General features: G+C 44.2%; 1 protein-coding gene across 1 annotated transcript in view; it reads right to left on the bottom strand.

Annotated features, from left to right (window-relative positions):
• Positions 1–19,343, bottom strand: part of shoc2 (SHOC2 leucine rich repeat scaffold protein) — a 127,192-nt gene extending 107,849 nt beyond the window's left edge. Inside the window, exon 1 of the mRNA XM_070876547.1 lies at positions 19,167–19,343. The gene's annotated coding sequence lies outside the window, so the exon portion shown is untranslated. The remainder of the gene's footprint in view (positions 1–19,166) is intronic.
• Positions 19,344–24,620: the final 5,277 nt, after the last annotated feature.

Raw genomic sequence — 24,620 nt, 5'->3', positions numbered from 1 at the left:
TTTCAAAGCAGAAGATGACTTGCATTTATGTAGCGCCTTTCACAACCACTGGACGTCTCAAAGTGCTTTACAGCCAAAGTAGTACTTTTGGAGTTAGTCACTGTTGTAATGTAGGAAAAGCGGCAGCCAATTTGCGCACAGCAAGCTCCCACAAACAGCAATGTGATAATGACCAGATAATCTGTTTTTTAATGTTATGTTGATTGAGGGATAAAAATTGGCCAGGACACCGGGAATAACTCCCCAGCTCCTCTTCGAAATAGTGCCCTGGGATCTTTTATGTCCACTTGAGAGCGCAGACAGGGCCTTAGTTTAACATCTCATCTGAAAGACGACAGCTCCAATAGTGCAGCACTCCCTCAAGTACTGCATTGGTGTGTCAGCTTAGATTTGTGTGTGTGTGTTACAAGTTCCTGGAGTGGGACTTGAACCTACAACCTTCTGACTTACAGGCAAGAGTGCTACCCACTGAGCCACAACTGTACTATGCACTAAATAGCAAATTAACTGTCCACAGAATAGTTGAGCCCACCAACCTGTTGCTGTGCTGTATATTCTATGTAATTCTCTAATATTTTCCCCCTGCACATTGAGTCAACAAATTTACTGCACGCAGAGATTGAGAATGTGCAAGGTACCAAAATTACCATTCAGATTTACATCCAGAAACAAGTTACCAAGATACCTACAACTCCCAAAGTCACAACTTATCAATTCAATATGGTACGCACAAATATTCTCAGCATCAGACATTCTTGCTGTTAAACCGTAGGAGCTGATAAACATTTGAGGGTGACCAGGTCTGTTGGAAGATGTCTGATCGCAGAACTTCGTTGCCAGTAGCCACAAGGTACTCAGACATTCAAGTAGCCCCACCAGTTGATCTTCCTCTTCATCCCTACAGCAAAGTGCCTACCTTCACACTGGTGCCTTGACTGCTAGAAAAGTCAAAATTATAGTTGTGTACTTTGAACTTGCCTACAGATTTCTGAAGGCAGAAGCTGATGTAAAGTTTATTCTCAATAATCTTTATTCAAATGAGCTGTGAAGAATTTAAAACTATACCCGATTTGAAGACATTTCTCTCCCCTACCCTCACATCAAATTTAATTTCCCAAACTACCACCTACCTGTTCACCACCATCTGCTGTTAACCTTGCTAATGGGGCTAACTATGACCCATATGAAAATTCTGCAATGGTTGATAAGTGCCCAATTGTGGACTGCTAGCAGCTTGGATACAGGAAGCATTTTAGAAGAACAAACTTATATTCATATAACACCTTTCACAACCTCAGGACATTCCAAAACACTTTACAGCCAATGTATTGCATTTAAAGCATAGTCACTGTTATAATGCAAGAAACAGTCTATTTGTCTACAGCAAGATCCCACAAACCACATGGAGATAATGACCAGATAATCTGTTTTAGCCTCAGTTTAACGTCTCATCCAAACGACGGCACCTCCGACAGTGCAGCGCTCCCTCAGCACTGCACTGGAGTGAGACAACTAAAAAAAAATGTTCACTCCTGCTCACACCAAAGCAGCACCGTGTGGCAAGAGAATAAAAGTGCGTAGCTCTATTGTTTAAAATAATACATTTGAAATAAATGTGTAAGCCAATTAACACTGATTTACAAGCTGCAAGATCCTTTCCTTACATCTCTGAAGCACCTTGGGACATTTTTCTATGTTAAAAACATTATAAAAATTCCATATAGCTGTTTTGAACATCAGACATTATGGAAACAAGAGCATTTTTCCCCACTTAGTTTCTTGGCCCGAGCAGGAAAGTATCAACTTCATTAAAAGTTTGAAGTCATGGGAAGTTATAACACACCAAAGGGTATTACCATATCCAGCCACAGGAATGGATCAGAGAAGACCATGTACATTTTAAAAGCCTTTGGGAATATGTAACTTCAGTTGCTCAATTAAAAAAAGTAATTGAATCTAATAGATTAGGTATGTTACAGATACACAGCAAGCCACCTAGAAGAGGCTCAGTAGATCAGTAAAGTATGACATCGCTGGCACGTAGTCAAGGAAAGTATTTTCTAAAGATGGCAAAGAACCAAGGTCATTAGAGCTTACAAAAACAAGCAGAAACTTTAAAGCCAGCAAAATGCTTTAAATACATGTGTAGCGCTTGGAAATTTGCCAGAAACGACTTACTGCAGGGGTTGGGGAGAAAAATCAAAGAATTGGGTCATATGAACTATATCACTGGGAGATGAGCATATTAGGTAGACAAAATTCCCCATGATACCCCTTCCATTTCCAAGCCAAGTGCATTGCAATCAATTAACCTCAGGCCAAACACTCACTTTTCCCATTTGATCATGGCAAACTTTGGATATAGAAGCACTAGGTAGCCTCTTGCTGAAGCTATTGACCAATGCACCAGCTATACGTACCAAGTCTTCAGCTTGGTGTACGCCACAAATCTCCCAACAACAGTTTTCCCTTTCTGCTACAAATTCCCTCATGGCGTGATTCTAGATGTTATACATAAGCCAAAAGAAACCTTCCTATTAAATACCTAGAAGTTGTGTACCACAAAGATTTATTTGGACAGGACGTACACACCACAAGTTTATCCTGAACTGGGACTTTGCTATCATTAAAGATAAACAAGACCAAAGGATGCGTCAACTCTGCGCCGCAAGATCCCAGAGAACTTCAAGTGAAGTTACTGTTCCATTACAGGTATTTATAGACATGGTAAACTATTTCCAAAAGGAATTCAGTTTGATCACATGATTAATTGTCAATTTTTGATGAAAATCCAAACATTTGAAGCACAGCATTCCTCCTTTGAGGCACAAATTGCTCTAGTTAAGAGCAAGGCAGGGCCATATTTGGAAAAAGGATTCGGTGTTTTCTTTTTGAAGACAGAAAACAAGAGGAGATAGGAAAGGAGAGATTTCAAGGCACTTACAACTGTGAAAGTAATATAGCCAGCGCAACAAACATCCTTGCTTCCAGTAAAAAAGGGGAGTGGGCAATTTAAGGAATCACAGTATCATTAGATTTACTCACAATACTAGGGTTAATGTAGTTATGGAAAAAGACAAGGAACAATCAGAAGTGAAAATACTGAACTGGAGGGGGGCTAATTTCAGAGAGTTGAAAGGTGGCCTGGTACAGGTGGACTGGAATCAAAGATTGGCAGGTAAAACAGCAAATGAGCAATGGGAGGCCTTCAAAGAGTAAATAGCTCAGGTACAGACTAGACATGTTCCTGCAAGGGGGAACAGAAGGGCATCCAAAGCTAGAGCTTCATAGATGAATAAAAAATATATAGAGATTAAAGTGAAACAGAAAAGGAAGGCTTATGATAAATGTCAGGATCATAAGACAGTAGAGAACCAAGCTGAATACAGAAAGTAGACGAGAACTGAAAAGGAACATAAGAGGGGCAAATAGAGAGTATAATAGATTAGCAGGTAACATAAAGGGAACCCAAAAGTCTTTTAGAGACCTATAAAGAGTAAAGAGTAGTCAAAGGAAGGGTGGCCGATTAAGGACCAAAAAGGAGATCTTCTTGTTGAGGCTGAGGGCATGGCTGAGGTAGTAAATGAATACTATTCTTCTGTCTTCAATAAAAGAGAATTCTGCCAATGTCACAGTGAAGGAGGTAGTAGCGAAATTGGATAGGATAAAAATAGATAAATATGAGCTACTTAAAAGGTTGGCAGCGCACAAAGTAGAAAAGTCACCCGGTTCGGATCAGATGTATCCTAGGTTACTGAGGGAAGTAAGGGATAGCAGAGGCTCTGGCCGCAATCTTCCAATCCTCTTTAGATAAGACAGCAGTGCCAGAGGACTGGAGGATTGCAGATGTTACACCCCTGTTCAAAATTGGAGGGGGATAAACCCGACAACTACAGGCCAAACAGCCAGTCTGTGGAGCAGAAACTTTGAGAGACATTAATCAGTCAAAATTAATTGTCATTTGGAAAAATGTGCGTTAATAAATGACAGCTAGTATGATTTTGTTCCAGGTAAATTGTGTTTGACTAACTTGATAGAGTTCTACGATGAAGTACTGTAGAGGGTTGATGAAAGTGATGCGGTTGATGTGTATATGGACTTTCAAAAGGCTATTGATAAAGTACCACAGAATAGATATGTTAGCAAAATTGAAGCCCAGGGTATTAATGGAGTAGTGCCAGTGTGGATACAAAATTGGCTAAGAGACAGAAAGCAGAGGTTAGTGGTGAACAGTTGTTTTTCAGACTGGAGGGAAGTATACAGTGGTGTCCCCCAGGGATTGGTATTCAGACCATTGCTCTTTTTGATCTATATTAATGGCCTGGACTTAGGTATACAGGGCATAATTTCAAAGTTTACAGATGACACAAAACTCGGAAATGTAGTAAACAATGAGGATAGCAATAGACAGCAAAAGGATAGACAAGCTTGTGAAATGGGCAGATGCAATTTAATGCAGAGAAGTGTGAAGTGATACATTTTGGTTGGAAGAATGAGGAAAGGCAATATAAACTAAATGGTACAATTTTAACAGTGGTACAGGAATGGAGAGACCTAGAGGTGTATGTGTACAAATCTTTGAAGGTGGCAGGACAAGTTGAGAAGGTTGTTAAATAAGCCTATGGGATTCTTGGCTTTATAAACTGAAGCAGAGTACAAAAGCAAGGAAGTTATGCTAAACCTTTATAAAACACTGGTTCGGCCCCAGCTGAACTAGTGTGTCCAATCTGGGCACCATACTTTAGGAAGGATGAGGGGGTGTTGAAGAGATTTACTAGAATGGTACCAGGGAAGCAGGACTTCAGTTACATGGAGAGACCAGAGAAGCTGGGGTTGCTCATCTTGGATCAGAGAAAATTAAGGGGAGATTTGATAGTATGATTCTATGAAAGACTGGTACTGGATATATTAATTACTGCATTTCCCAGATAATGTACTTTGGTATCTTAATATGCCTTACCGCCAACATACAAACGGGATCCCCTATTGCATTAGTGTAAAGGTTCCCATTTCCCACATTAGGAATTGGTGTGATTTCCAGTCAAATTAGCATCAAGTTCTAGACAAGCTGTGTACTCCAAACCTAAATCAGCAGCTTCTTGGACAGCTCCTGGACCACCAGTGACTTTCCGAAAATGTTACCATCAGCTTGTGCAGGCTACGTATTTTCACACGTTCACTTGCCAGAATACCATATGGCAGCAGTTTACTGTTCTTCCTGACTGTCACATGTCAACCAACTCGTTGAAAAACAGTGTGAAATAATTCAGACTGCAGGAGCAGGCAGATGATTTAGTACATCACTGCCACAGGAAAGATGCAGGATAGCTGGCAAAAGAATTACATTGGATGTGTGTGCAAGGATCGGATAGGAAGAGGGGAGAAGATGCAGTTGAAATTAATCTATCAGCAGGGCCGCAACTAATTAACAAAAATTATGGTGAAAATCAACTGGTCAAGATGTCATTTCCAGCCTCCTTGGATTTTTTGTACAATGAGATTTATTCTATACAAAGATGCGCTTGGATGCACAAAGTAATGAACAAAAATACAGCACCCAAAAAAAGGTGTAAAGCTACAAACATACAATCCAGTCTCGTGGCGGGATAGATGCCAAATAACAGAACTCAAGGTGCCACAAGCAGGCTAGCATACTCCACAAGTCAAAGGTCACCAGCTGAGCTACATGCCACAGCCCTGCCCTGCCCCCCCCCCCCCCCCCACCCCCAGAAAATAAATTTATCAGGAAGTTTTATTAGCAATTAATGCATTTTGGGGGGGGGGGGGAGGAGGGGGGGGGGAGAAAGGGCTTCACTCGTTACAAACAAAAATAACATTCATGATAAATAGACACTGCCTGCTGCATCATGCAGATATAAATCTTAAGCCAAGCATTTTGATGTTACAAGGCAAAGTTGTAGTGAATGTCCATAGCTGTATAATGGGCAACAGTAAAATTCAACACCTTAGGTTTCCAAAAGCAGTTATTTAAAACAAATAAGGAATAAATATGCTCGCAAAATCAATTTGTTCCCATCATGAAGCCAGCCAAGAGGAACAGTTATGAGGCACATCAGGGATTTAAAATATTTTTGAATCCTATCTACGCTGCTCCCATTTCCATTCTGAACAAGAGGGTTTGCACTTATTTGGTATAACAATATCAACTTGCCAGTGAAGGCAACAACTTACTGGCAATATTTCAACTATTCAAGTCTATATACAGTACAATGCTATTAACATGACTAAATCCCAGCAATTCACTACAAAAATACAACCCTTCAGTTTAACAGTTCCAAAATTGCACATCCCAACCAAGTTGCTACCAGCCTAATAGAAACTGAATTACTTGCACATTAAGCTAAATAAGATATCACATGATATGGTGCAAAAAGTGTCATTAAATAAAATCCTCATGCAGATTTATCAAATTTGGTTATTTTCTATGATCACGCCAGGTGTATATATTTTTTTTTAATTCACAGATTTTTTACGTCAGTATTGCAATCACTGATGGAATGGCACTGGTCTCAATATCACGAGAGCTCAAAATGTATTGTTCAAGATTTCAAGACTGCTCAGAGAGAGAGTCAGGATCAACGCCAAAAAAGTTGTTTAAAGCAATGGTTACTTTTCAAATAAATGAGGAACAAATTAGGATTTGCCAGGAATTTACTGTGTGCATAACAAAATCTGAATTCACATAAATGTGCATCAACTCTTATACCAATGAAAAAGTAGTATCTAAGAAAAGACTTTCCTAGGTAAACTGGGTTCCAACTGCTGATGCAAGAGAAATTAGAGCACCAACATGCTTAGATATACATTTTAGCTGAGCCTTTGTTAAATTAATTAAATTACGTATCTACTTAGCTCGGTACGCTCACGCACAAGATTAGAAATTTAGGTCACCCAGGGTCAAAAGTACGAGTCATTTAATATGGGGACTGCCTATCTGTACTGCACTTTCTGTCCTTCTGCGCCCTCTCGAGATCCCACCCCCAATGCCTCCTGCCCAAAACTGTAACCCTGCAATCTGACCGTCCATGTTGCTGCTCCACGGATGTTTGATCAGGCCGGCCCGGGGATGGGGGGGGGGGGGGGGGGGAGGGGGGAAGAGACACACTGGTGGGGGTGGGGGGGGGGGGGAATTGGAAGGGAGAGGGGGGAACTCAGGGAAAACAGATCACGTTCTTCCAACCCCCTACAAGGGACATCGGGGGGAAGAGACACACTGGTGGGGGTGGGGGGGGGGGGGGGGGAATTGGAAGGGAGAGGGGGGAACTCAGGGAAAACAGATCACGTTCTTCCAACCCCCTACAAGGGACATCGTTAGAGTGGATGAGATCACGACACTGTCACTATTCATAGAAACATAGAAAATAGGTGCAGGAGTACAACTGCAGTAAGACCTCCCTGCTCCTATATTCAAATCCCCTCGCTATGAAGGCCAACATAACATTTGCCTTCTTTACCGCCTGCTGTACCTGCGTGCCCACTTTGTGACTAATGAACCATGACACCCAGGTCTCGTTGCACCTCCCCTTTTTCTAGTCCGCCACCATTCAGATAATATTCTGTCTTCGAGTTTTTGCCCCCAAAATGGATAACCTCACATTTATCCACATTATACTGCATCGGCCATGCATTTGCCCGCTCACCTAATCTGTCCAAGTCACCCTGCAGCCTCTTAGCGTCCTCCTCACAGCTCACACCACTACCCAGTTTAGTGTCATCCGCAAACTTGGAGATATTACACTCTATTCCTTCATCCAAATCGTTAATGTATATTGTAAAGAGCTGGGGTCCCAGCACTGAGCCCTGCGGCATCCCACTTCATAACCAATAAACCTGTTAACAATCCGCACACAATGCCCCAGCCCCATCTATGGCAGGGGGTGGGAGGATAAGGTCATGCACTTGAGTAAGGGACTTCAGCTGGGGGAGGCGGCACGTGCTAGGGTAAGGGATTTCGGATAGGGGAGGGATGCACTTGTGCTGGGTAAGAGACTTCGGCTGGAACTTGGTGGCTTTTGGGAAGATCTATCCTGTGTGGCTTCTGAAGTCAAAATGGATCGAATTACAATTTGCAAAATCAGTCAGAACTTGGGCTGGGCGGTTCTAGTTACACATTATCCTCCAACGGGACCAGAGACAAGGGCAGCCATTTTGGCAGTACAAATAGAGACATCCTTTAATATGCACATCGTTGTAATCAATGACAACTCACACTGGGAAGCAGTTCAGTTTAGGCCTATTCTGGACTGTCCATCTCTGTGTGCGCAGCAGTGGCAAGACATGAAACAGTCGGCAGGCATTTCAAATTAAATTTCCCATTCTCTAGAGAGCCACAGCAACTGATCAGGCATCTTATCGTTGGATCATTGATATTTATCTTTTTGGATGGAAAGTGGGAAGTCGCCTCATACATGGGTTACCCTATTACTGAGTAAATGTAACTGATTACCAATTAAGACAATCTGAATCATTTTCATATTTCCCTTGAAGACTAAAAACAGTAGAATTTGGCTTCAAATTTGTTTTTCAAGCTTTTTAAAACGTGTTTTTTGGGGGAAAACGTGTTTTTTGGGGGAAACCGTACTAATCGGAGTGACCAGATCTCAGACTTTTCAATAAAACATAAAAACAGTTCTAAACAATTATTGTAAAAGCTTGTGCGCACAGATTTTTTATTAATGTAAAATGGACATTGGTGCCACAATAGTTTGTCGGTTATTGCTTCATACCTCAGGTTTTCTTCCACATCCTGAAGGCCAATGTTTGGGTGGTAAATATAGTTGTCAGATTTTGTCTATGTTTTGCAAATTATCCTAAGTATTAGCATCCAATTCCCTAAATTTAGGGTTCGTCTTAAGACAGTGGATTGTTTTATAAATGCCCTTAAAATACAGTCACTGATTATGGCTGCTGCCACAGGATGGGCCCAATATCAATTTTGAGCACAATCCAGAGAGACTTTGAATTCACTAATCAATTTAAGAAAATATTTACTTCAAAATTGCAAGCATATGTGATTGTGTTTAAAGTATTTCAACAGTTAAATTTTCCACTTTTACCACCATTTATCCCTGACAACAGGTCCTATATAAAACACACTTCCACCATAGAAATACAGGGGTCTAGACATTAAAAAAAAATCACAATATTGTAGATCATGTTCACCTCTGGAACAAAATGTCTAGCAAACTATCACAAAATTCCGCTTTGCTTCAGTCAATGGTGCACGAATATGAAATTGGGAGGAAACCAAAAGCCCAAATTCTCAGGTGTTTTCATACAGAAAACTGACTTATCAAGAGGACTTTGGAAGATTTCTGGGATTCTCCTTTTGTTAAGCTATGAAACTCATATCAGTACAAAGTATAGATGCCAGTGTAGAGTAACTCTGTTAGCACATGGTCATCCATTAGGAGCACCTGTGTGGCTCAATGTCAGTATCTGTTGTGTAAATTCTGCAAAACCTGGTGATTTTACTCCAGTGATGTCCAGAGTGAGCTGCAAAAATTTTTTTAAAGTAGAGATTCAAAGCAAGCAGCCTTTAGGGTGGGAAACTGGGCAGCGTTTCATGGAATAAAAAGAGGCCCACAGTTAGCAATGTTGATAGCTTTGCCTGTAACCAAATGACAGTGTCAGGTGACAATGACCGGTGAATTATCGGGAAATAGTTCTCCAGCACGTGAAAGACAAACACCAACATGACTTACATACTTTTGTACATGAAAATAGCAGTTTGCATATACACAATAGAAAATTGTTCATCGGTAATTTATTCTATAGCGCTGCTCAATCTTTCGATTTAAAAAAAACTTTCAACCATGCACAGCCACTGGCCAAACAAGTAGACAAGCTTAAAATTTGAATGAAAGTCTTTGAACAATTTTGACCAGCTTGCACAGCTTTCAGCAGTGGGAGATACAATCAGATATTTATGAAACACTGTGGCTCAGTGGGTAGCACACTCGCCTGCGTCAGAAGGTTGTGGGTTCAAGTCCCACGCCAGGGACTGGAGCATGAAATATCTAGGCTGATACTCCAATGCGCTGCTGAGGGAGCACTGCACTGTTAGAGGTGCCATCTTTCAGATGAGACGTTAAACCGAGGCCCCGTCTGCCCTCTCAAGTGGACGTAAAAGATCCCATGGCACTATTTCGAAGAAGAGCAAGGGAGTTATCCCTGGTGTCATGGCCAATATTTATCCCTCAATCAACATAACAAACACAGATTATTTGGTGGTTATCACTTTGCCATTTGTGGGAGCTTGCTTGTGTGCAAATTGGCTGCCACATTTCCTTCATTACAACAGTGACTATATGCCAAAGGTACTTTATTGGTTGTAAAGGGCTTTGAGACGTCCAGTAGTCGTGAAATATATCAACGAGTTAGATTTGAATATCGGGAGTGTGATTAAGAAGTTTGCAGACGACACTAAAATTGGCTGTGTGGTTGATAATGAAGAGGAAAGTCATGGCTTCAGGAGGATATCAATCTACTGGTCAGGTGGGCAGAGCAGTGGCAAATGAAATTTAATTCAGAGAAGTGAGAGGTGATGCACTTCGAGAGGGCTAATAAAGAAAGGGTATACACATTAAGCAATAGGCCACTTAATAGTGTAGATGAACAAAGGGACCTTGGAGTGCTTGCTCAAAGTAGCAGGCCAGATTAAGGCAGCATACGGAATGCTTGCCTTTATTGGCCAAGGCATAGAATATAAGAGCAGGGAGGTTATGCTTAAATTGTATAGTACTTTAGTTAGGCCACAGCTGGAGTACTGCGTGCAGTTCTGGTCGTCGTATTTTAGAAAGGACGTGATTGCATTAGAGAGGGTGCAGAGGAGATTTACTAGGATGCTGCCTGGAATGGGGAATCTTAGTTATGAGGACAGATTGGATAGGCTGGGTTTGTTCTCATTGGAACAGAGGAGGTTGACAGGAGACCTCATCAAGGTGTACAAAATATTGAGGGGACTGGACATAGTGGATAGTAAGGGTCTATTTCCATTGGTGGAGGGGTCTATTACGAGGAGGCATACTTTTAAGGTGGTTGGTGGAAGGTTTAGAAGGGATTTGAGGAGGGGCTTCTTTATGCAGAGGGTTGTGGGGATCTGGAACTCGCTGCCTGAAAGAATGGCGGATGCAGAAACCCTCACCACTTTTAAGAGATGGTTGGATGGGTACTTAAAGTGCAGTAACCTGCAGGGTTATGGACCTAGAGCTGGAAATTGGGATTAGAGTGGATGACTTTTTGTTGCACGGCACAGATATAATGGTAAGTACTGCAGGGAATAGAATACGGCCAGGGTGATCTCCTGGACGGGTCGGAGAGGAATTTTCCCAATTTTTTTCTCCCAAAATTGGCCTGGGTTATTATCTGATTTGCCTCTCCCAGGAGATCACATGGTTCCAGTTGGGGTGCAGTGTGGAAGTTTTCAGTATAAGGGGTGTCGCAGTTGTGTAAGACAGACTGGTTGGGTTGGGTGTTCTTTGCCTTTCCGTCATTGTTCATAGGTTTATATGTAGGGCTGCTGACCAAGGGCCGTGCAGCTCTTTGTCGGCCAGTGCGGACACAATGGGCCGAAATGGCCTCCTACTGCGCTGTAAATTTCTGTGTTTCTACGAAAGGCGCTATATAAATCCAAGTCTTTCTTTCTCTAGAGTAAATAGTCAGTAAATGTAAACAAAGAGCTAAAGAGACTCTGAAAAAACTACCAAGAAAATAGACTGCACATTATACAAGCAATACATTCATAATAGCACTTTGGTGAGTTTATCAAAAGCAACTTGAATGTGAAATGCAGAAAATAAAGCAAAGACAAAATATTTCAAGCCCATGCCATGCTAAAAACTCCAATATAAAACTAAGTGGGTAAGTGGAATGGACTGGGTAACACTGGCAGTCAAAGACACTGTCATTCCTTTATATAGGAGACTGTTCTTTTAAACATATGAACAGTAACCTTAAGTGCATTATTGTGTTCTATATTAACACTAGCACTAATAGTTAATTATTTAAACTACCTGCAAGGGCAGTGGTTTTCAGACTTGGAGGAGCTCTACAAAACTATTGGCACTCCTGGGGAAACTATCTTGCTTCCAAAAAACAGTGCCAGCTACACAAAGGAAAACAGTTTTCTCATTAGACCACAAAAATAAGTAAACAAATACAGACATCTGATCACAACCTACCACTCGGTGGCCTCACGCACTGGAAGTAACTTTTAGAAAAACAAAGTCTGATTTGTGCATATCCACACACAAAGGTGGTGGCGCAGGTTCACAGCTGGATCTGAGCCAAGTTGCCCGAGAAAGGTACATACTACGTTAATACAGGGAGAAAAAGGACAAAGAAAAGGACTAGCTTTAGTAGCCAGTTACAGATCAAATTTGACAGAAGTTGAAGAGCAGAACACCTGGCATCCCTTTTAACCCGAAAGCGTAGAGTTATTTTGAAGCAGTACGGAGACAGCCCGATAGCCAGGTGGTTACGGTGGTGACTTCAAAAGGTAAATGAGCAAAGGTGAACCATTATGGCTACCTTACACTTAAATCAAGACGACACTCATGCAAACCAACATGAGGTCACTGCACAGTGATCAGGAAATCCAACTGATTTTCCCTTACCTAAACCAAGGACAATGTAGCAAATGTCAGCACCTTGGCAAAAAATAGCTAACTCAAGAGACCAGACATTGAACTGGGATTCAAAACCACAATTAAGGCATCAGGAGCAGCAGTATTATACCTTTTTCATTTATCTTTAATTCAACAAGAAAAATTAACTTGCATTTATACCGTGCCTTTCATGGCCTCAAAGTCCCAAGTGCTCAACAATTTACACAGCAAAATCTCATTAACAGCAAGATAAATAATCTGTTCTACTGATGTTGGTTGAGGGATAAATGTTGGCCAGGACATCAGAAGAAATTCCTGCTCTTCAAATAATACCATGAGACCTTTTATGTCCACCCGAGTTTAATATCTCATCCTAAAGATGGCACCTCTGACAGTGCAGCACTCCCTCAGTACTGCACTGGTGTCAGTCTAAATGATGTGCTCTTGTCTTTGGAGTAGAGCTTGGAGACACAACCTAACGCAGAGGAGAGTCCCATCACTGAACCAAGAACCATTTATATATGTCAGTTAACTTAAACAGTAAGTAAACAAGAGCATGATAAAAATTGTCATCTGTTAATCCTCTGAATAGCTGTTAATGAGATCTTACTGTGGAGTTTGTGAAGTATTGTAGGCTTTTTTGCATAATGGACCAATATGCTTTGAGAAAATAGCATGCAAGCCAATAAATGTTAGCGTTGTGCCAATACACTTTTTGTCTGACCCTCTTGATTCCGCACCTCAAATTATTCCTACCGCAAACAAGCAACAGACTACTAGGACTTCAACCCAGTGTATATTATATAAGTTAGCATGCTATAAGCTCTCTAGACATCACCCAAAACTGGAAGAACTAAATATATAATTGTATAGCTGGGCGGTTTTCATATTTCAAGTGGACACAGTATAAACATTTCACACAGCCACCATTACAGTTCACTGAAATCCTAATGACAACACGAGAAAGCACTTTCATCCTGCAATTATAGGTTTTAGATGTTTAAAGCATTAGTGCAAACTCAATTCAGGAGATACATAAAGCTTTTGAACAGCAAGTTGCTGCTTAAAGTTGAGAATTTTAAAGTCAAATCATTAAGTACAGTAAAGCAGATATTGTCCATCAAGGCATAATCAGATATTGAACAGTATTTTATCTTCAAACTCCATTATTTAAAGCCCTCGCCTCCCAAAGCACTCCCTTCACTGTCCCACCTCGAACATGCACCAGAAAGCCTGACTGCAGTTAAAGCAGAAAGTGAATTTTCAACCTCAAATAATTGCATGCAAAATAATGGGGTTGCACACGGACCTCTCACCTCAAATCCAAAGTTTCAAAAACAGTCCAGACTGACGAGATGACTGTTTGGCTTTTAAGCAAAAAGAATTGAGACAGTTCCAGCTCAATTCTCCGGAGCAGGAGATCACAACACAAAACGTCTAATTTAGCACAATGGCGATCTCAGCCATAGAGCCGTAGCAATGGCTGGTGTAAGGAGCAGAAAATTTCACACTGGTTTATTCAGGGAATGCTCTGAGGTTGTTATCGATGCACGTTCTTGAGGCAGCAAAAAGGGGACTTTGCTCTGAAACTAGTTATATTGAAGCCAACCTGGGAGTGATTGATTGCTGGCTCTAAATCAAAGAGTGCTCCACTCCCTAAAACTGATATCCCTAGAGACAAAATTCACCCAATTTGTTTTTAATTATAGTTACATAACAAAACAATTTTTACGAGTGCCACATTTGGAAGGACAGTAGTAGTTTGGGTGCAGGAATGAGCGTACACCTTACTGTATTCACCCCGGCAGCAGTACTATAGGTCCTGATCTATTTGCAATCAACATAAAACAATTCATTATCCACTCAATACTTGTAATTCGTGCAATAAAGGCACCAGCGCAAAACAGCAACCCTTGTATTATATCGCTAAACACTCATTCTATTTTTGTAAACAAACACAAATGCACAATAAGAGCAGGTATTTCAATTTTAAAAATCTCAATGTACAGAGCTAACATTTGGTATTGTAGAATAAGTGAACAGATCCATAATTCAGTTGACAACCAAGATAAGACTGCTCATGCTGAAATTCTAGAACAGATATAGGGAGTCATTTTTTGCATTTAAAACCTGAACTAAGCAACAAACACTAAAAAGTGGGAATTTGATAAAAATTTGAATTAAACAACTTTGAATTGAGTAGCCTGTACATATTCTATGCCGACTCCATGTTCCCAGATGATATATTTCTTAAAATTGTTCTAAAATACTAGCTAATCCCAGAGACTACACAGATCTTGTCCGATATTGTATTAGTTGAAACAATTATGCTAATTACAGAAACTGCAAGTTTGTTAGCATACTAGATAATGTACACAGTATTCTGGAACAGCCACACAGTAAGTCACAGAATATTCTGTTCATACAAGTTGCACTTACAAAATGGCCCAAAGCATTTCACCAAGGTGAAACCTGATAGAGTGATAACTATGTAAGAGTTAGGGAGGGGACCTGAGGAATGGTGAAAGGTACGTTAGTGGAACCTTATTGGCTGTGGGCATGCTTCGACTCAAAAAAAAGGTTGCAATATTTTTCCAGCATATAATCTATTTTATTTAGGAAGTTTTGCACTCTACTTCCTGATTCTTCGGCTTGTTTACAAAGTAACACTGGAAGATCCCCAATTAATATAAAACATTAGATTTACCACCAATTAGTCCTCAAGAGTCTGACTTGCCAATAACAAAAAACAGTGACAGAACACATACTGGGATCAGATTAAACTACTTCATGTGCATATAAACATGCAGCATTTCTTCTCCTTTAAAATCAACTGAGCAATTTCACAAAGTCAGCCACCCACTTGTGTCTCTATGTAGGCACATAGGGGAACAAGAAGAGATTCTCAACTGACTGCAGGTTCCTATAATAGTGGTGACATCCTGTATAAGGTGTTTGATGTCCAACCATATTATTCAGGATATGAGAGATACCAAGCTTTGAAGCTTCATCCATGTGGCAGAAAAGCAGTTTCTCCTCGCCATCGGAACATGCCGTTAGACAGACTGCACATAAACAACTTGCATTTATATAGCACCTTTAACACGACTTGAGCACTAAAAAAAAAATCTAGGCCGATACTCCCAGTGCAGTGCTGAGCGAGTGCTGCACTGTCAGAGGTGCCATCTTTCGGATGAGACATTAAACCGAAGCCCCGTCTGCCCTCTCAGGTGGATGTAAAAGATCCCATGACACTATTTTGAAGAGTAGGGGAGTTAACCCTGGTGTCCTGGCCAATATTTATCCCTCAATCAGCATAACAAAAACAACAGATTATCTGGTCATTATCACATTGCTGTCTGTGGGAGCTTGCTGTGCGCAAAAAGGCTGCTGCGTTTCCTACATTACAACAGTGACTACGCTCCAAAAGTACTTCATTGGCTGTAAAGCGCTTTGAGACATCCGGTGGTCGAGAAAGGCGCTATATAAATCCAAGTCTTTTTTTTTAAGCGAAACATCCCGAGATGTTTCAGAGGCATAACTACCGAGCCAAAGGAGGATATATTGGGTGGGGTGACCAAAAGCTTGGTCAAAGATCTGGGTTTTGAGTTGTTTCAAGTAGGAAAGGGAGGTGGAGAGGCGCAAGGGTTCAGGGATGGAATTTCAGAGTGTAAGGTCTGAGCGGCTGACAGCATGGCCGTCAATGGGAAGGCGGGGGCAGAGTTGAAGGGATGGAGAGTTCACAGTAACTTGTATGGCTGAAGGAGATTACAGAAATAGGAAGAGGCAAGGGCATGAAGTGATTTAAACACGAGGATGAGAATTTGAAATTGGATCAGTCGAGGGACCAGCTGCCAGGACAGGAGTGAAGGGCGAGCAGTGTGGGATAGGATAACAGGAAGCGGAGTTTCAGGTGAGCTGAGATTTAAAGACCATGAAGGATGGGAGACTAGTCAAGCGGGCATTGCAATTGTCAAGTGTGATGGTGATAATGGAATGGGGATCACAGCGGATGGGCTCAGCCCCAGGCACTGCTACGATGTGGAAGTAGGCGGTCTTTGTAATGGAGTGTAAGTTGGAACCTCAGCTCGGGGTTGAATAGGACACACTGACTGCAAACAGTTGGGTTGAGCCTGAGACAACAGACAGAGAGGTAAGAGAATGCAACCAGTGGCAGGGGTACGGAGTTTGTGGCAAGGCCGAAGGTGATGGCTTCTGTCTTTCCAATGTTTAAATGGAGGAAATTGCAGCTCATCCATGACTGGATAGCAGACAAGCAGCCTGACAATGCAGAATCAGTGGAGGGATCGAGACAGAGAGGACAGAAAAGTAGAGTTGAAAGCCATCAGCGTGCATGTGGAAGCTGACCCCATGTCTACGGATGATGTCAAGGGACTGCATGTAGTTGAGGAAAGGAGGGGGCAAGCATAGCTCGTTGGGGGACTCCAAAGGCAACAGTGCAAGGGCGGGAAGAGAAGCTGCAGATGCTTTGGCTACTATGGAATAGGTAGGTATGGAACCAAACGAGGGCTATCCCACAGAGCTGGACAATGGAGATGTGGCAGAGGAGGATGGTGTGGTCAACCGTATTAAAGCCTACAAAGTGCTCAAGGAGGATGAGGTGAGAACTTGTGGTCCAGATCTGGTGAGAGATGGTTAAACTAGTTGTGCACCAGATATGCTCACAGCTGCATTGCCTTTGATCGAGGGAGTGAAGATGGGGAGAATGCCAGGGAAACAGCCAGGATGGAAGGCGGGGGGGGGGGGGGAAACTAATGATGCAATTTGGTGATGAGGGCCATACAACCCTCCTAGTGGTTCCGACAGCTTTAATAAGGAGCAAGGTGTCACAATCTGTGAGCCAAGTTTGTCAAAGCGGTGATATCAATGCAATCATCCAGAATAAGGTCGTAGACGACAAGAGCCATTGTTTGCAAGTGAAAAGGCATTCTGGGAGGGAAATGCAGAGTGTGACGGCCATTGTCGATCTGCTGGCAGAGTCCAAGGGGACAGTGGTGGATGGGTCAAGTGGGATAGGAACGAAGTTGGGGAGATTGGCCCCCAGTATTTCCTGAGCGACTACAATTTTCAACAAATGTTATGAAGCTTATTGATGGCAGAGTCCACAATGGCCAGCCACCCAGCGCAAAAGACCTCAACTAATACAAAAGATCCCATAATTTTATGTACATAATAAAAGCACGCACACTTTCAATGCCATACTTTCATCTAGAGACTCAATTAATATAAACCAAATGAAACTTTGCTCTTTTGGTTTACATCATCAAATGAACCCATTTGATAAGCTTACTGCTTTACAATCATATTCCAACTATGTACTGCAACAGTATTAAAATAAATTAGGACAGGATTTCAAGCTTTTCTGAATTTCAATAAGTTTTCACAAAGAACAATTTTAACAAATACTGCTACTTCTGGTACACACACGTCACACGCCAGACCCCACACGTTGGTAAAGGTGAAAAAGTTATTCAAACCTGGAGCCTGAAACTTGCAAGCAGGTTATTGACCTCTAATTCACCATGATCGTACAAAGTTACAATTACCTGGATTCCCAGGAAGTAGTACTTGAGCAGTGGCTTCAAAGGGACAATACAAGTTCAATATCACAATGGTGCTCCAAACTGCCCATTAGCAACACGGGGGAAATCCCTTAGTGTTACAAAACGGCAGACTGTATTTTTCCTTTCCTTAATATATTAAACACTCCTATTAATTCATGTAACGTCTATTTACGGCGTTTTTACTATTCTCTAATTGCCCACATACCAACGAAGACTTTACATTGGTATATAAACTAACATGTTATTTTCCTTTCAGTCACTTTTTTTTTGCTGCAGAATGATATATAATGCGGAATATATAACATTTCACGTCCAAATCTGCAGCTGTACTATAGACATTAGTCACATTTTTTAAATAGTCTAGGTGTGTGTGTGAATTGTAACACGCTTTGCAATGGTTCGGTACGTTCAGGCTTTTGTCAACAAAGTGAATCAAGTTTATTAGATCTCTATTATTATTGAAGAGAAAAAAAAATTGTCCCCAATCCCATTCTCCCCACCACAATCAGAATCCAGTTTACACACGCCACCCGTAACAGACGATGTTTGCACATTATGAAAAGACTCATTCCTTCCCTCCACCCCCAAAATAAAATTCTCTTTAAGTTATCAAATCCTTAAAAAAAAGATTTCAAAAATGAAAGTCTGTTCTCACTTCTTTTCCCCCCAAGTATTGGGGGAAGGAGTCGCATTTCTTTTTCTCCCCCACCCCCTCCCCTCCTTCTTGCTGAATAAACGGGAGGGAAAAAAAACCCTGCCAAAAATGTGCCAGCTCAGAAGCAGGCAGCAGACTTGCGCCGAGTTTGCACGAAAAAAAACAAACCTTTTTTTATACATAGAACAATAATGTGCATTTCCGCTTTTTGTTGGTTCCCACAACAGACGCTCACCCTCACACCAAACAACGCCCAGCCAGCCGCAGTGTGTGTGTATTCGCTGCTTTTTGTTTTACCTGTGCTGTGCAAAGTGGCCGAGTTTCCCTCTTGACGGCCGCCCGCTGGACTGGAGCCCGGGAAGCCGCGGCTCTTTTTCTTTTCCTTCCTCCCCTCCCCTCGTTTGTTCGTTCGCTCAATCTTCTTCCGAGGCCCCAAAGTCCCCGCTGTGACAGCCCCCGTCCGTCACAAACACGGCAGCACCGGCCCAGTCACCACCCCCCCCCGCAACCAAACCCAAACCCACCCCCGGGGTCCTCCTCCGGCCTGGCCGGGCGAAAGCCTCGGGGCTGGCGTCCGAAAGCGGCCGAGGGAGTGAGAAGAGAGATTGTTTTTTTTTGTTTTGCTGACTGATTACGAAGGCCTCAGTGGTTGTGGTGGTGTTAATGATGCTGCCGTCTCCCTCAGTGTGTGTGTCTGTCTCTCTCTCTCTCTTACACACACACACAAACTGAGCGCAGGCACGGCGCTCCCAACACTTCGCCGCCGTAACGCTGGGCCTCCCGAACACCGCACCCGCGTCGCCGCCGTAACCGCCCGGGCCATGAGCTCATTGCGTAACGTGCGCGCGCGGGGCTCATTCTCGCTCCCATCGCGAGGGCGCGGTTTTGGAACATTTTTTCAACAACAACAAACAAACAACAACTTGTATTTATATAGCGCCTCTTTTAACGTAGCGAAACGTTCCCTCCACTCTCCCCCCACCCCAAGGCGCTTCCCATTTTCATTCATAGGTAGTCCCTCGGAATCGAAGAAGACTTGCTTCCACTCCTGAAGTGAGTTCTTTGGAAGCTGAACAGTCCAATACGAGAACCACAGCCTGTCACAGGTGGGACAGATAGTCGTCGAGGGAAAGGGTGGGTGGGACAGGTTTGCCACATGCTTTTTCCGCTGCCTGCCAGTGGTGATGTCGCACTTTATCAGGGAGGCTTTGAGGGTGTCCTTGAAACATTTCTGCTGCCCACCTTTGGCTCGTTTGCTGTGAAGGAATTCCCATAGAGCACTTGCTTTGGGAGTCTCGTGTCTGGCATGCCAATTCACTAAATATATTCAAAAAGGAGTTCGATGTAGTCCTTACTACTAGGGGATCAAGGGGTATGGCGAGAAAACAGGAATGGGGTACTGAAGTTGCATGTTTAGCCATGAACTCATTGAATGGCGGTGCAGGCTCGAAGGGCCGAATAGCCTACTCCTACACCTATTTTCTATATTTCTATGCGAACTATGTGGCCTGCCCAGCGAAGCTGATCGAGTGTGGTCAGTGCTTCAACGCTGGGTTGTTAGCCTGGACGAGGTCACTGATGTTGGTGCGCCTGTCCTCCCAGGGGATTTGTAGGATCTTACGGAGACATCATTGGTGATATATCTCCAGCGACTTAAGGTGTCTTCTGAGCCATACGGGAGGTTGTGTATTACTACAGCCCTGTAGACCATGAGCTTGGTGATAGATTTGAGGGCCTGGTCTTCGAACACTCTTTTCTTCGGGCGGCCAAAGGCTGCACTGGCGCATTGGAGGCGGTGCTGAATCTCTGCATCAATGTCTGCTTTTGTTGATAAGTGGCTCCCGAGGTATGGGAAATGGTCCACGTTGTCGAGGGCTGCGCCGTGGATCTTGATGAGTCGGTGGAAGTGCTGTGCGGCGAGGACAGGCTGGTGGAGGACCTTTGTCTTACGGATGTTTAGCGTAAGGCCCATGCTTTCGTATGCCTCAGTAAATACTTCGACTATATCCTGGAGTTCAGCCTCAGAATGTGCGCAGACACAGGTGTCGTCCACAGACTGTAGCTCAACGACAGAGGTTGATCTTGGACCTGGCCTGGAGGCGGCGTAGGTTAAACAGCTTCCCATTGGTTCTGTAGTTTAGTTCCACTCCAGCGGGGAGCTTGTTGACTGCAAGGTGGAGCATGGCAGCGAGGAAGATTGAGAGGAGGGTTGGAGTGATGACACAGCCCTATTTGACCCCGGTCCGGACGTGGATTGGGTCTGTAATGGATTGGTAAGGATCACGGCCTGCATGTCGTCGTGGAGCAGGCGAAGGATGTTGACAAACTTTTGGGGACATCCAAAACGAAGGAGGACGCTCCATAGACCCTCACGGTTGACAGTGTCAAAGGCCTTTGTGAGGACGAAAAAGGCCATGTACAAGGGCTGGCGCTGCTCCCTGCATTTTTCCTGCAGCTGCTGCGCTGCAAAGATCATGTCCGTTGTGCCCTGTAGGGGACAAAATCCACACTATGACTCCGGGAGGAGCTCCTCAGCCACAAGGAGAAGACGGTTGAGGAGAACTCTAGCGACAACTTTCCCAGTGGCTGATAGCAGAGAGATTCCCCTGTAGTTGCTGCAGTCGGACTTGTCCCCTTTTTAAAAAATGGTCACGATCACTGCATCTCTGAGATCTCCCGACATGCTCTGCTTCCTCCAGATGAGAGAGATGAGGTCATGTATCCGCGCCAACAGCGCCTCTCCGCCATACTTTAGCGCCTCAGCAGGGATTCCATCCGCTCCCATAGTCTTGTTGTTCTTGAGCTGTTTTATGGCTTTTCCTGTCTTGTGCAACGTTGGAGTTTCACTGAGGTGGTGGCGGGTCGGATGCTGCGCGATGGAGTCGAGAACACTCAAGTCAAAGGCAGAGTCTTGATTGAGTAGATCTTCGAAGTGCTCCTTCCAGCGGGCCCTGACAGCGTCGGTGTCCTTGATGAGCATTTACCCGTTCTTGTCCAGCAGTGGGGTGGGGCCTTGGGAGTTTGGATCGTAGGTGGCCTTGACTGCGATGAAGAATCCTCGCAGTTGTCGGCCAGTTGTTATCTCGCTTGTGCTTTCTCCATCCACCACCTGTTCTTTAGGTCCCAGGTTTTTTGTTGCACCTCAGCCTTGAGCCACCTATAATGTTGCTTTGCTGCTCCCGAGTTGTGTTGTTTCTTGAGGCTCAGAAATGCTCTGCACTTGCAATCTATTAGTTCTTGGATCTCCTGATCATTCTGATCAAACTAGTCCTGATGTTTTCTGGTTGAGTGACAAAGTGTCTCTTCACAGGCACTGGGTATGGAGGCCTGGAGGGCAGACCAAGCGTTGTGGGCATTCAACATCTCCGGGTCATCAAGGCATGCCAGGTTAGCTGTGAGGCACTGGCTCTCTTAGCTGGGTCTTTAAGTGCCCCAGCATTGACTTTTTTGCAGCACTGCTTCTGCTGTCTGCTCCGCTTTGGGACTATGTTAATGTCAATGATGGATCAGATTAGGCGGTGGTCCGTCCAGCAGTCGTCAGCTCCTGTCATGGCATGGGTGATGTGCACATCCTTGCGATCCCTGGCTCGGACGATGACATAGTCGAGCAGGTGCCAGTGTTTGGAGCAAGGGTGTTGCCACGATGCCTTGTATTTGTCCCTCTGGTGGAACAGGGTGTTGATGATGAGAAGTTCATGTTCTGGACATTTTGTCAGGTGTGGGGTACCGCTGGAGTTGGCTTTCCCTACTCCCTCTTTGCCAATCACGCCTCCCCAGAGGGCTGTGTCTTTGCCGACCCTGGCATTGAAGTCACCTAGGAGGATCAATTTGTCACCCGCAGGGATGCGGGACAGGGATGTTTCGAGGTTGGAATAAAAACCCTCTTTGGTCTCATCCGTTGCATCGAGTGTCGGGGCATATGCACTGATAACTGTGGCGCATTGGTTCCGGGATAGGATGAGTCGAAGAGTCATGAGGCGTTCGTTAACCCCGCATGGGGAGTCTTTGAGGCGGTCGACCAGCTCATTTTTGATGGCGAAACTGACTCCATGAAGGCGGCGTTCTTCCTCTGGTTTTCCTTTCCGGAAAAAGGTGTAACCTCCACCTTGTTCCTTGAGCTGGCCTTCCCCTGCCCGCTGGGTCTCGCTTAGGGCGACGATGTCGATGTCAAAGCGTCTAATTTCCCAGGCAACTATGGCGGTGCGGCGTTCCGGCCTGTCACTGTTGGAGTTGTCCATGAGGGTCCTGACATTCCAGGTCCCAAACTTCATGTTAACGAAGTGGAAGATGCCTGTGCGTGAGTTCTTTTAACATGGGGTGGCCGTTGCACACGATCACAAACCGGCAACCACACGGGCTTAGCTGAGCAAGGTCTTGATCCAGTGGCAAAAGTGTCCAAGATGACTGGAGACCAGGCACTGCTGTATGAGCCTAATTGCCTATGGCGAGATGTTGGCCGCATGCTCGGCGCTAAGTAGCGCCCTCGATGTCAGGTGGCCCGAGGTGGGTAGGTGGTGGATGGAGAAAGCACAGGAGATAGAACAACTGGCCGACAGCCATGATATGCGAGGATTCTTCATTGCAGTCAAGGCCACCTACAGTCCAAACTCCGAAGGCTCACCTCACTCCTGGCCAAGAGCGGGGAAACACTCATCAAGGACACCGAGGCTGTCAGGGCCCGCTGGAAGGAGCACTTTGAAGATCTCCTCAATCGAGACTCTGCCTTTGACTCGAGTGCTCTCGACTCCATCCCACAGCATGCGACCCGCCACCACCTCAGTGAGACCCCAACACTGCACAAGATAGGCAAAGCCATAAAACAGCTCAAGAATAACAAGGCTACAGGTACGGATAGAATCCCTGTTGAGGCGCTAAGGTATGGCGGAGAGGCGCTGTTGGCGCGGAACATGACCTCATCTCTCTCATCTGGAAGGAGGAGAGCATGCCGGAAGATCTCAGAGATGCAGTGATCATCACCATCTTTAAAAAAGGGGACAAGTCCGACTGCAGCAACTACAGGGGAATCTCCCTGCTATCAGATATTGGGAAAGTTGTCGCTAGAGTTCTCCTCAACCGTCTTCTCCCTGTGGCTGAGGAGCTCCTCCCGGAATCACAGTGCGGATTTCGTCCCCTACAGGACACAATGGACATGATCTTTGCAGCACGACAACTGCAGGAAAAATGCAGGGAGCAGCGCTAGCCCTTATACATGGCCTTTTTTGATCTTACAAAGGCCTTTGGCACTGTCAACTGTGAGGGTCTATGGAGCGTCCTCCTCTATTTCTGATGGCCCCAAATGTTTGTCAACATCCTTCACCTGCTTCACAACGACATGCAGGCCGTGATCCTTACCAACAGATCCATTACAGACCTAATCCACGTCCGGACTGGGGTCAACCAGGGCTGCATCATCGCGCCAACCCTCTTCTCAATCTTCCTCGCTGCCATGCTCCACCTCACAGTCAACAAGCTCCCTGCTGGAGTGGAACTAAACTACAGAACCAGTAGGAAGCTGTTTAACCTACGCAGCCTCCAGGCCAGGTCCAAGACCACCCCAACCTCTGTCGTTGAGCTACAGTACGCAGACGATGCCTGCGTCTGCGCACATTCTGAGGCTGAACTCCAGGATATAGTCAATGTATTCACCAAGGCATATGAAAGCATGGCCTTACGCTTAACATCCGTAAGACAAAGGTCCTCCACCAGCCTGTCCTCGCCGCACAGCACTGCCCCCCAGTCATCAAGATTCAC

Source organism: Pristiophorus japonicus, chromosome 3 (assembly GCF_044704955.1).
Source record: "Pristiophorus japonicus isolate sPriJap1 chromosome 3, sPriJap1.hap1, whole genome shotgun sequence".
NCBI classification, from domain to species: Eukaryota; Metazoa; Chordata; class Chondrichthyes; family Pristiophoridae; genus Pristiophorus; species Pristiophorus japonicus.
This window is presented reverse-complemented; position numbering and strand designations above follow the sequence as displayed.